Source organism: Macrotis lagotis, chromosome X (assembly GCF_037893015.1).
Source record: "Macrotis lagotis isolate mMagLag1 chromosome X, bilby.v1.9.chrom.fasta, whole genome shotgun sequence".
Classification (NCBI taxonomy): domain Eukaryota; kingdom Metazoa; phylum Chordata; class Mammalia; order Peramelemorphia; family Peramelidae; genus Macrotis; species Macrotis lagotis.
In genome coordinates this window covers 647,147,001-647,157,480 of record NC_133666.1, presented here as the reverse complement: position 1 = coordinate 647,157,480, position 10,480 = coordinate 647,147,001, and positions in this window count along the sequence as shown.

Genomic DNA, 10,480 nt, shown 5'->3' with positions numbered 1-10,480 from the left:
GAGTTCAAATTCAGCTTCAGATACTTAATACTTACTTAAAATGTGTGATCTTGGCCAAGTCCCTTAACCCCATTGCCTTGCAAAAACCAAAAAGAAAAGAAATCATGAGTGGTCAAACTTTAGAAAAGCATGGAAAGACTTGAATGACTGATGCTGAGTGAAGTGAGCAGAACCAGGAGAACACTGTTCACATTAACATAACTTTGAGAGATGAAATAACTATGATGGATGATAGTTTAGTGGTCAAAGACACCCCTGAGGAACTTACTATGAAAAAATGACATCCAGAATGGAAAAACAACAAAAACAACAGACTATTGGAGTCTGAATGTGAAACAATGTAGAGCAAAGCATGCTATGTCCATTTTTAAATTTTTCTTGTATGTTTTTCTTTCTTCCCCCTTAGTTCTAATTCTTCTTTTACAACATGTTTAATATGGAAATATGTTAAACATACATGTACAACTCTCGCCACTTGGGTCACTACCATGGGGAGGGGAGAAGGGAGGATAGTAGAAAAATGTGAAATTCAAAAACTTGCAAATGGATGAATGTTAAAAACTACCTTTGCATGTAATTGAAAAAAATTAAAATAAAAAGATAGTATAAGTGAAATGAGAGATAAGAAAGAAAGAACTGAGAATAGGATTAATTATTTTAAAAAGGAAAGGTGAAAACATGCTAATAAATTCTATGAAAATAAGAACAGAAAAAGTAGAAATTATTACTCTAGGAGAAAAGAATTTTTTTTTTTTTACTTTTTGCAAGGCAATGGGGTTAAGTGGCTTGTCCAAGCCTCACAGCTAGGTAATTATTAAGTGTCTGAGGTCGGATTTGAACTCAGGTCCTCCTGACTCCAGGGTCGGTGCTCTATCCACTGTGCCACCTAGCCACCCCCAAAAACAAAAATTCTTAAAACAAAATCAAGTGGCAGCTAGATGACACAATGGGTAGAGCACCAGCCCTGGAGTCAGGAGGATCTGAGTTCAAATCTGACCTCAGACACTTAATAATTGCCTAGCTGTGTGACTTTGGGCAAGTCACTTAACCTCATTGCCTTAAATAAGCAAAAACTAAAAAAAAAGGAGAGAATAGAAAAAAGTGAAAGCTCTCTCATCAAAAGCAACTGAACTAGAAAACAGATTGATAGATAATTTAAGAATTATAAGATTAGGGACAACTAGTTGGCGCAGTGATTAGAGCACCTGCCCAGGAGTCCAGAGGACCAAATCTGGCCTTAAAAATTTAATAATTTCCTAACTCTGTGACATTGGGCAAATCACTTAACCTCATTGCCTTGCAAAAACCAAAAAAAAAAAAAAGAATCATAAGATTATCTGATCATATTTCAAGAAATCACCAATAAAAAACTGCCTGGTTTTGCATTCACAATGGGTAGGGAAAGGAGGGAGAGAACCTGAAACTGAAAAATAAAATAAAATTGAATGGGAAAAAAGAAATAAAATTATCTAAATATATTAGAACAATAGGGCAATGAGGAAAAAAAAGTGAGACTCCACCAATTATCTATCAAACATGATAATTTAAAATGAAAAATCCAAGAAATGTCATTGCCAAAATTTAGAATTTTCAAACAGAAGCAAAAACACTGCAAGCATCCAGGAAAAAAATTATTTTTCAAATATCAAGAAAACACAATCTGAATCACATAAGATTAGGAATAGTCACAAGACAGGAATGGAGAACATGCTTAAGGTTTACAAAAGGCAAAAGATCAAGGTTTATCAAAAATTACCAATCATAGGTGAGTTACAATATTGTAAAGGGAAAAATGGATTTTTGATAAAATAGAGGACTTTTAAACATTTCTGACGAAAAAAAACAAGAATTGAAAAGAAATTTTGAAATACAAATATAGGGGATGAGAAAAATAAAAATTAATTACAATTGAACAAGCAGAATGGATCATGTAAGGATAAATTACTTATATTCTAAATAGGAGAAATATTAGAAATGTTCTTTCATGACCATGAAGTCACAAGGAATCATAGAGGTAGTCAATTGAGATAGAAGACCTATAAATAATTTTTTTATGCTTTGAAGATGCTGTAAGAAAAAAAAGGAAATAAGGGGCGGCTAGGTGGTGCAATGGATAAAGCACCAGCCCTGGAGTCAGGAGTACCTGGGTTCAAATCTGGTGTCAGACACTTAATAACTATCTAGCTGTGTGGCCTTGGGCAAGCCACTTAACCCCATTTGCCTTGCAAAAAAAAAAAACTTAAAAAAAAAAGAAAAAAGGAAATAAAGGAAGAGGAAACATTAGGAAAAAAATAGGAGAAAGGATAGGGAATTTTTTTACCACATAATTGAGTTGTGCTAGTAGAACTGCAGACAGACATGGAAGTATTGTGAAAGGCAAGAGAAATGGATTGAATTTCACTTCAATCTTAAGTGATTAAAAAAGGGCAAAATATAAATAAACACACAAAGAATGTGGTATATAATATATACAACTCAAGAAAGATACGAATAAGAACAGGAAGGGAGGGGAAAGGGGAATATAAGAGGGAAGGGAGACTCAAGGAGGAGTTGGTAATAACACAAATCCTAAGCATGGAGAGGGGATAGTGAAGAGAAGATTAAAAAGGAAAAAAAAAGAAAAGTTCATAATTTGAAATGAATGAGAAGCAAAACATATAGAGAAGAAAAAGCCTAAGAGAACAGAATAGAGAGAAATGACAAATTTTAATTTACACAATAGGTTACCAGAATGCATTAGAAAGTAAAATCCAATGATACATTGTTTACAAGAAACACAATTTGAAAAATAAAAAGTCAGAAAAAGTAAAAATTAGAGACTGGAACAAAATCTATTATGCCTAACTGAATACATGCACACACACACACACACACACACACACACACACAATAAAGGTTAGCAATTATGATTTCAGACAAGACAAATGTATAGATTCAATTAAAGGTGATGAAAAGGGAATTTATGTTTTGTTGAGAAGTAAAATAAAAAATGAATTAATTTCAGTACTTAACATATGTATCCAATGGCATATTTTCAAAACACTTAAAGGAAAAACTAAGTGAATTATAAGAAGAAATAGATAGTAAACTACAATACCCATAATAGTCAAGATAAATCTGACCCCAAATATGAGGAAAAACTTAATGATCAGAATAGTATTTTTGAAAAACTATGTGTTATAGGACTCTGGTAATTATTGGATGGAATAGGAAAAAAGTGTATATATATATTATTTGTGCATGGCACCTTTGCAAAAGTTGACCATGTCTTAGAGAATTAAAAATCTCAAAAACAACTGAAGAAAAGCAGAAATGTTATTTATAACTGTTTGTGTATGAGCATTGACATGTATGTCTATTTCATATATATGTATGCATATCTTTTATAGACAATTATGCAATAACATTGTATTAAATAAAAGACCTCTGAAAAAAGTATTGAAAACAACCAGGGCAGATAGGTGATACAGTAGATAGAGTACTGGCCCAGTTGTCAGGAGGACCTGAGTTCAAATTTGACTTCAGGCATGCAATAATTACCTAGCTGTGTGACCTTAGGTGAGTCACTTAAACCCATTACCTTGCAAAAATAAAAAAAAAACTAGAAACCAAACAATTTGTAATCCTAAAAAAAAAATTGGTGGGTCAAAGAAAAATCCTAGAAATGATAGATAATTTCATTAGATGAAAATAGCACAACGAAATAGCATAGCAAAATTTTGGAGATAGATACTCAGATAGCAATACTCAGAAAAATGTTTGTCTTTAAGGTCTTTTGTTAACAATAAAAATAGAAGGAACAGATTGGAAGTTGGAAATGGTATTGAAAATACTTTTAAAAAATTAAAAACCCAATTAAATACCAAAATAGAAATCTTTTAAAATTAAAACCAAAACAGATTTATTAATAAATAAAACCAAAAAATGTTTTTGAGAAAAATAAAATTGGCAAACCATTAGATAATTTGATTAAAAATAAGAATGAGAAAAACCAAATTAGCAGCATCAAAACGAAAAAGAATTCACAACAAATGAAGAAATAAAGGATATTATTAGAAATTACTTTTCCCAATAATATACCAGTAAAAATGACAACTTAAATGAAATAAATCAATACTTACTATAAATATAAAATAGTACAATTAATAGAACAAGAAATGGAGAATTGAATTACTCAGTTTCAGAAGAAGATATTTAATAAAGTATAAACTTAAAAAAAGGACTAGATATTCTACCAAACATTCAAAAATAAGCTGATTCTAATACTATATGAACTATTTGCAAAAATACCAAAAGTAAGATTTCTACCAGCTTTCATTCATGACACAATTTCCTTTCTTGACACATGAACAAGGAAGAGTCAAAACAGAAAAAGAAAACTATAGATCAATATCCCTAATGAAAGCAGATACAAAAATTTTAAATAAGATATTAGCAAAGGCTAATCATTTCACACACATCCCCCAAAGCATAACAAAGATTATACAATGTGGTCAAGTTGAGTTTATACCAGGACTGCAAAAGAAAACAATAAATTTAGTAAACAATATAAATAGAAATTAAATTTAATTAATAAAATTAAATAAATAACAACAAAATTAAAAATCATGGGTTTTTGCATAGATGTAAAAAATTCTTGATAAGCGGTGGCTAGGTGGCGTAGTGGATAAAGCACGGGCCCTGGTATCAGGAGTGCCTGGTTTCAAATCTGGTCTCAGACACTTAGTGATTACCTAGCCGTGTGGCCTTGGGCAAGCCACTTAACCCCATTTGCCTTGCAAAAACTTAAAAAAACAAAAAAAAAACAAAAAAAAACTCTTGATAAAATGCCTCACTTTTTTAGTTTTTAAAAAAATAGAAACTGAGGAATAAATGGAATTTTCCTCAAAATGATAAACAGTATATATCTAAAACTAAAAGCTACCATTATATATAACAGATATAAATGAAAACCTTTTTCAGTGGAATCAGATATTACAGTCACCACTTCTATTTGACACAATAGTAGAAATTCTGTATTTCCATACTTTCAGAAAAAGAAATTGAAAGAATAAGCTTATGCAAAGTAACAAAACATTAATTTATAAAACTAGAAAAAAATAATAAAATTCACATGGAGGCAATAAAGATCAAGAATCTCAAGGAAAATACTGAAAAAAAAATTGAGAATAAAGGGATCCTAGCAGTGCCTTATCTCAAATTATACTACAAGGCAGTAATTATCAAAATAGTTTACCACTGGCTAAAAAATAGATTGACTGATCAATAGAACATATGGAAGCAAATGTATCTTGTACACTAGTATTTGGTAAATAAAATGATCCTACCTAAGGGAAAGGACTCAGAATTTGAGAAAAAAAACTGCTGGTATAATTGGAAGAAATTAGATTTAGACCAACAGCTCACACTCTACATCAAAATAAGAGAGAATACTGGATCGAGGTCAGGAAGACTCATATTTCTGGGTTCAAATCTTTTTTTTTTGGTAAGGCAGTGGGGTTAAGTGACTTGACCAAGGTCACACAGGTAATTATTAAGTGCCTGAGATCACATTTGAACTCAGGTCCTCCTGACTCCAGGGCCTGTACTCTATCCACTACGCCACCTAGCTGCCCCCCACCCCCGTTCAAATCTGACCTCAAATACTTACTAGATGTTTGATCCAGTATCTTTATCAAGAAAGAGTTGGACATGACTCATATCAACTGAACAAATTGTATGTATGTATTATGTATATTACATCAGAAATTATATTTAATGTATGCATATATTTGTACATATATCAAATATAATTAATGAGGGAGTTTGTTTTGCTTAACTCTGTATATTTATTTAGAGGAATTTGCTTTTCCTTTTCTCTCCTTTTTTGTTTTTGTTCCAAGGGGATAAGGGGTTGAAGGGAGAAAAAATAGATTGTTGTTAATTAATTTTTTTTTTAGGTTTTTGCAAGGCAAATGGGGTTAAGTGGCTTGCCCAAGGCCACACGGCTAGGTAATCATTAAGTGTCTGAGACCAGATTTGAACCCAGGCACTCCTGATACCAGGGCCCGTGCTTTATCCACTACGCCACCTAGCCACCCCTGTTAATTAGATTTTTAAAAAAAGTTATTGGAGTGAAGTACAGACATAAAATGTTGCATTCATTTTCTTTTTTCTTTTCTATTTAAAAAAAATTATTTTATTTTTTCCAATTACAGGTAAAGATAACTTTCAACATTGATTTTTTGTAAGATTTTTGAGTTCTACATTTTTCTGTCTCCCTTTCATCCCCCCTTCCCATAACAGCAAGTATTTTGATATAGTTTCTTTATGTACAATCATGTGTAACATATTTCCATATTAGTCATGTTGTGGAACAAGATTCAGAACAAAAGGGGGAAAGAACCATAAGTATTCAGACATCATAGTTTTTTCTCTGGATGTGGATGATATTTTTTATCCCAATTGTTGTATTGCTGAGAGGAACTGCATTCATCAAAGTTGATCATCACATAATGTTGTTATTTATGTCAGTTGTTCTGGTCCTGCTCATTTTGTTCAGCATTAGTTCATCTAAGTCTTTCTAGGTTTTTCTGAACTTTACCTGCTCATGATTTCTTGTTGATGATGATGATGATGATGATGATGATGATGATGACGGTTTGTCTTTTGTTCTTGAAGAAGACCACGTCTTCAGTGAGGTGATGCCATGACCAGAACGTGAATTGGATTTGAGTGAGGAGAGGCCAGATGTGAATCAAGATGACTGGAAATTATGCTGGAGGCGAAACAACCAGGGTTAAGGAACTTGTCCAAGGTCACTTTGCTAGTGAGTATCAAGTGTCTAGGACTGGATTTGAACTCCTCTCCTCCTGACTCCAAGGTCAGTGCTCTATCTACTGCGCCACCTAGCTGCGCCTCATGATTTCTAACAGAACAATAGTATTCCATCACATTGATATACCATTTTTTGTTCAGTCATTTCCCAGTTGATGGAGATTCCCACAATTTCCAAATCTTTGCTACTACAAAAAAGAGCTACTTTAAAATTGTTTGTATATGAGGGTCTTTCCCCTTTTTTATGATATCTTTGGGATATAGAACTAGTATTGGTATTGTTGGATCAAAGGCTATGCATGGTTTTATTGCCTTTTGAGCATTGTTTGAAATTGCTCTAAGGAATGGTTGGATTAGTTCACAAATCCATCAACAGTGTATTAATGCAATATGGTGGTGCAGTGTGGATAAAGCACTGACTTGGAATCAGGAGGACAGGAGTCCAAATCCAGTCTCTGATACTTACTAGCTCTGTGACCTTGGTCAACTCACTTAACCCTGGTTGCCCAGGATCCAGGGCCATCTCCAGTTGTCTTGATTCATATCTGGCCACTGGATCCAGATGGCTCTGGAGGAGAAAGTGAGGCTGGTGACTTAGCACAGCCGCCTCTCATTCAAATCTAATTCATGTGCTTATCAGGACATACTCTCTCATGTGCTTATCAGGACATACTCTCCCTGATAACAAGGTCTTCTTCGAAAATGAAGGACAAATATTATTACCAACTCAGTATTCCAGTTTTCCCACATCCCCTCCAACCTTTATCATTTTCCTTTTTTGTCATATTAAACAATCTGGTCTGGGTGAAGTAGGACCTCAGAGTTATTTAATTTGCATTTCTCCAATCAATAATGATTTAGAGTACCTTTTCATAGGATAGATCATATGAAGGATCATGTAGATCCTTTAATTTCATCATCTGAAAACTTCCTGTTCATCTCCTTTGGCAATTTATCAATTGAGGAAAACTTATATTCTTTTTTAAGGTTTTTTGCAAGGCAAATGGGGTTAAGTGGCTTGCCCAAGGCCATACACCTAGGTAATTATTAAGTATCTGAGGCCAGATTTGAACTCAGGTACTCCTGACTCCAGGGCCGGTGCTCTATCCACTGTGCCACCTAGCTGCCCCGAAAACTTATATTCTCATAAATTTGACTCAGTTCTCTTTATATTTTAGCAATGAGTCCTCTATCAGAAACTCTTTCTGCATTCCTTCTAATCTTTGTTGCATTGGCTTTATTTGTACAAAAACTTTAAATTTAATGTAATTGAAATTATCCATTTTGCAATTAGTTAACTTTCTCTATCTCTTCTTTGGTCATAAACTTCTCCCCTCTTCATGGATCTGACATATCTGTCAGATTATTCCTTGTTCTCCTAATTGCTTTATGGTATCACCTGTTTTATGTCTAAGTCCTGTACCTTAATAGGGTGTGAAATGTTGTTTGCACTTTCAAATGAAATGACCTAGGGACCCAGGGAGTTGTTGGAGCTGTTGTTTTTTAATTGCTCCCAGTCCTCCTCTTCCTAACCCCTTTTGTTGGGCTTTTGACAAAGATGAAGCAAACATGGTTAAGTGACTTACCTGGGTCACACAGCTAGTAGGTGAATGATTCCAGTTTTCAATTCAGGAAGATGAGTATGTATGGACATTCTGTACCAGTTCCAATCTCTTAAGCCCTTGGTAAAGAGGAGGCTCTTTAATTATCCATGGAATAGAAGTTGGAGAGGAGGGGGATGGGATAGGAATGATTCTATAGATATTTGTGAACCAGAGATTTTTCCTTCTCATCTGATTTATTCTTTCTTGACTGGTGACATACTGAAGAAAGAAAAGAAACAAAGCTGTAAAGAGGGGAAGCTCAGGACATTCCCACTCTCAGGTAGACACATGACCTGTGTTTTGTGATATATGTTTGTTCTTATATTTTAGATGAAGGAGATTCCAGGGTATGTTTCAAAATGTTAAGAGAATGAGTCAACAAAAGCAGCAAAAGGTCCAGGAGTAGGGTCTGTATCAGTTTTTGCGGTCAAGGCTCCAAGAAAAGAGGGATTTTCAGGATCTAACCCAATATGATATGAGAATAAGGCCTCACCAAGCAGCTCTAAAGGTTTTAAAACTCAGTTTCAAATGTAGAAACTAAATTAAATCTGAACCTATTCTTCCCAGGGAACAAGTGCACCTCTGAAGTATAAGAATGGGAAATGCATTTACTGAACTACTTGTGATATTTTTAAAGTAAAAATCCCTTCCTGAAAGCTCACTGATATAAAGAGGTTAGATTGAACTGGGGAGATAACCACTGATAATTTGAAAGTAACAGTAGGGACAGCTAGGTGATTCAGTGGGATCAGGAGGACCTGAGTTCAAATACAGCCTCAGACACTTGATAATTATTAGCTGCGTGACCTTGAGTCATTTAACCCCATTGCTTTGCAAAAAAAAAAAAAAAAAAGCAACTGTAAAATTCCCAGGATAAGAATTTGAGTCTCAAACATGAAAAAGAGATCCTCCCAGGGCAGCTAGGTGGCGTAGTGGATAAAGCACGGGCCCTGGAGTCAGGAGTCCCTGAGTTCAGGTCTGGTCTCAGACACTTAATAATTACGTAGCTGTGTGGCCTTGGGCAAGCCACTTAAGCCCCTTTGCCTTGCAAAAAAAAAAGAGAGATCCTCCCAACCCATGGGGGTATCCTGTGGGTGTACTCACTTAGGGAGAGAGAAGCAAAGTGGTCACTACAAATTGTCAAAGGCTTTATATAAGTTTTCAACTTATTTCTGAAACAAATGATTGGAAATTCCCCCTATTTCATAAGCTCCCTGTAGATCAAATTAGGCAACAATAGACTAGACCCAATCAAGGCATGTTACCAATTAGCATTTGAAAAGGTATTTAGAGACAACTCTCTTAAAAGTAAAAAAAAAAAAAAAAAAATCATGTCTCAGTCTACAATGCCATCAGTAGATCCCTGAAATCCAGAAATACACACACACACACACACACACACACACACACACACACAACAAACAAATATATATATGTATATATATATGTATATATGAAATTTTAGAAATGTTTTGTTTAGTTTGAGTTTTACAATCTTCCCCCAATCTCGATTCCCTCCCCGCCACTCCCCACAGAAGGTAGTTTGCTAGTCTTTACATCAATCCCATAGTATGGATTGATTTAAGTAGAATTTGATGAGAGAGAAATCATATCCTTAAGGATGAAACATGAAGTATGAGATATAGCAGAATTACATAATAAGACAACATTTTTTAAAAATTAAAGGTAATAATACTTGGTCTTTGTTCAAACTCCACAATTTTTCTCAAGATACAGATGGCATTCTCCATCACAGACACCCCAAAATTGTCCCTAACTGTTGCTCTGTTGGTATGAGCAAGTCCATCAAGGTTGTTGTTGTTAGGGTGTACAGTGTTCTTCTGGTTCTGCTCATCTTGCTCAGCATCAGTTCATGCAAATCCTTCAAGGCTTCTCTGTATTCCCATCCCTCCTGGGTTCTAATAGAACAATAGTGTTCCATCACATACATATGCCACAGTTTGTTAAGCCATTCCCTAATTGAAGGACATTTACTTAATTTCCAGTTCTTTGTCACCACAAACGGGGCTGCTATGAATATTTTTGTACAAGTGATATTT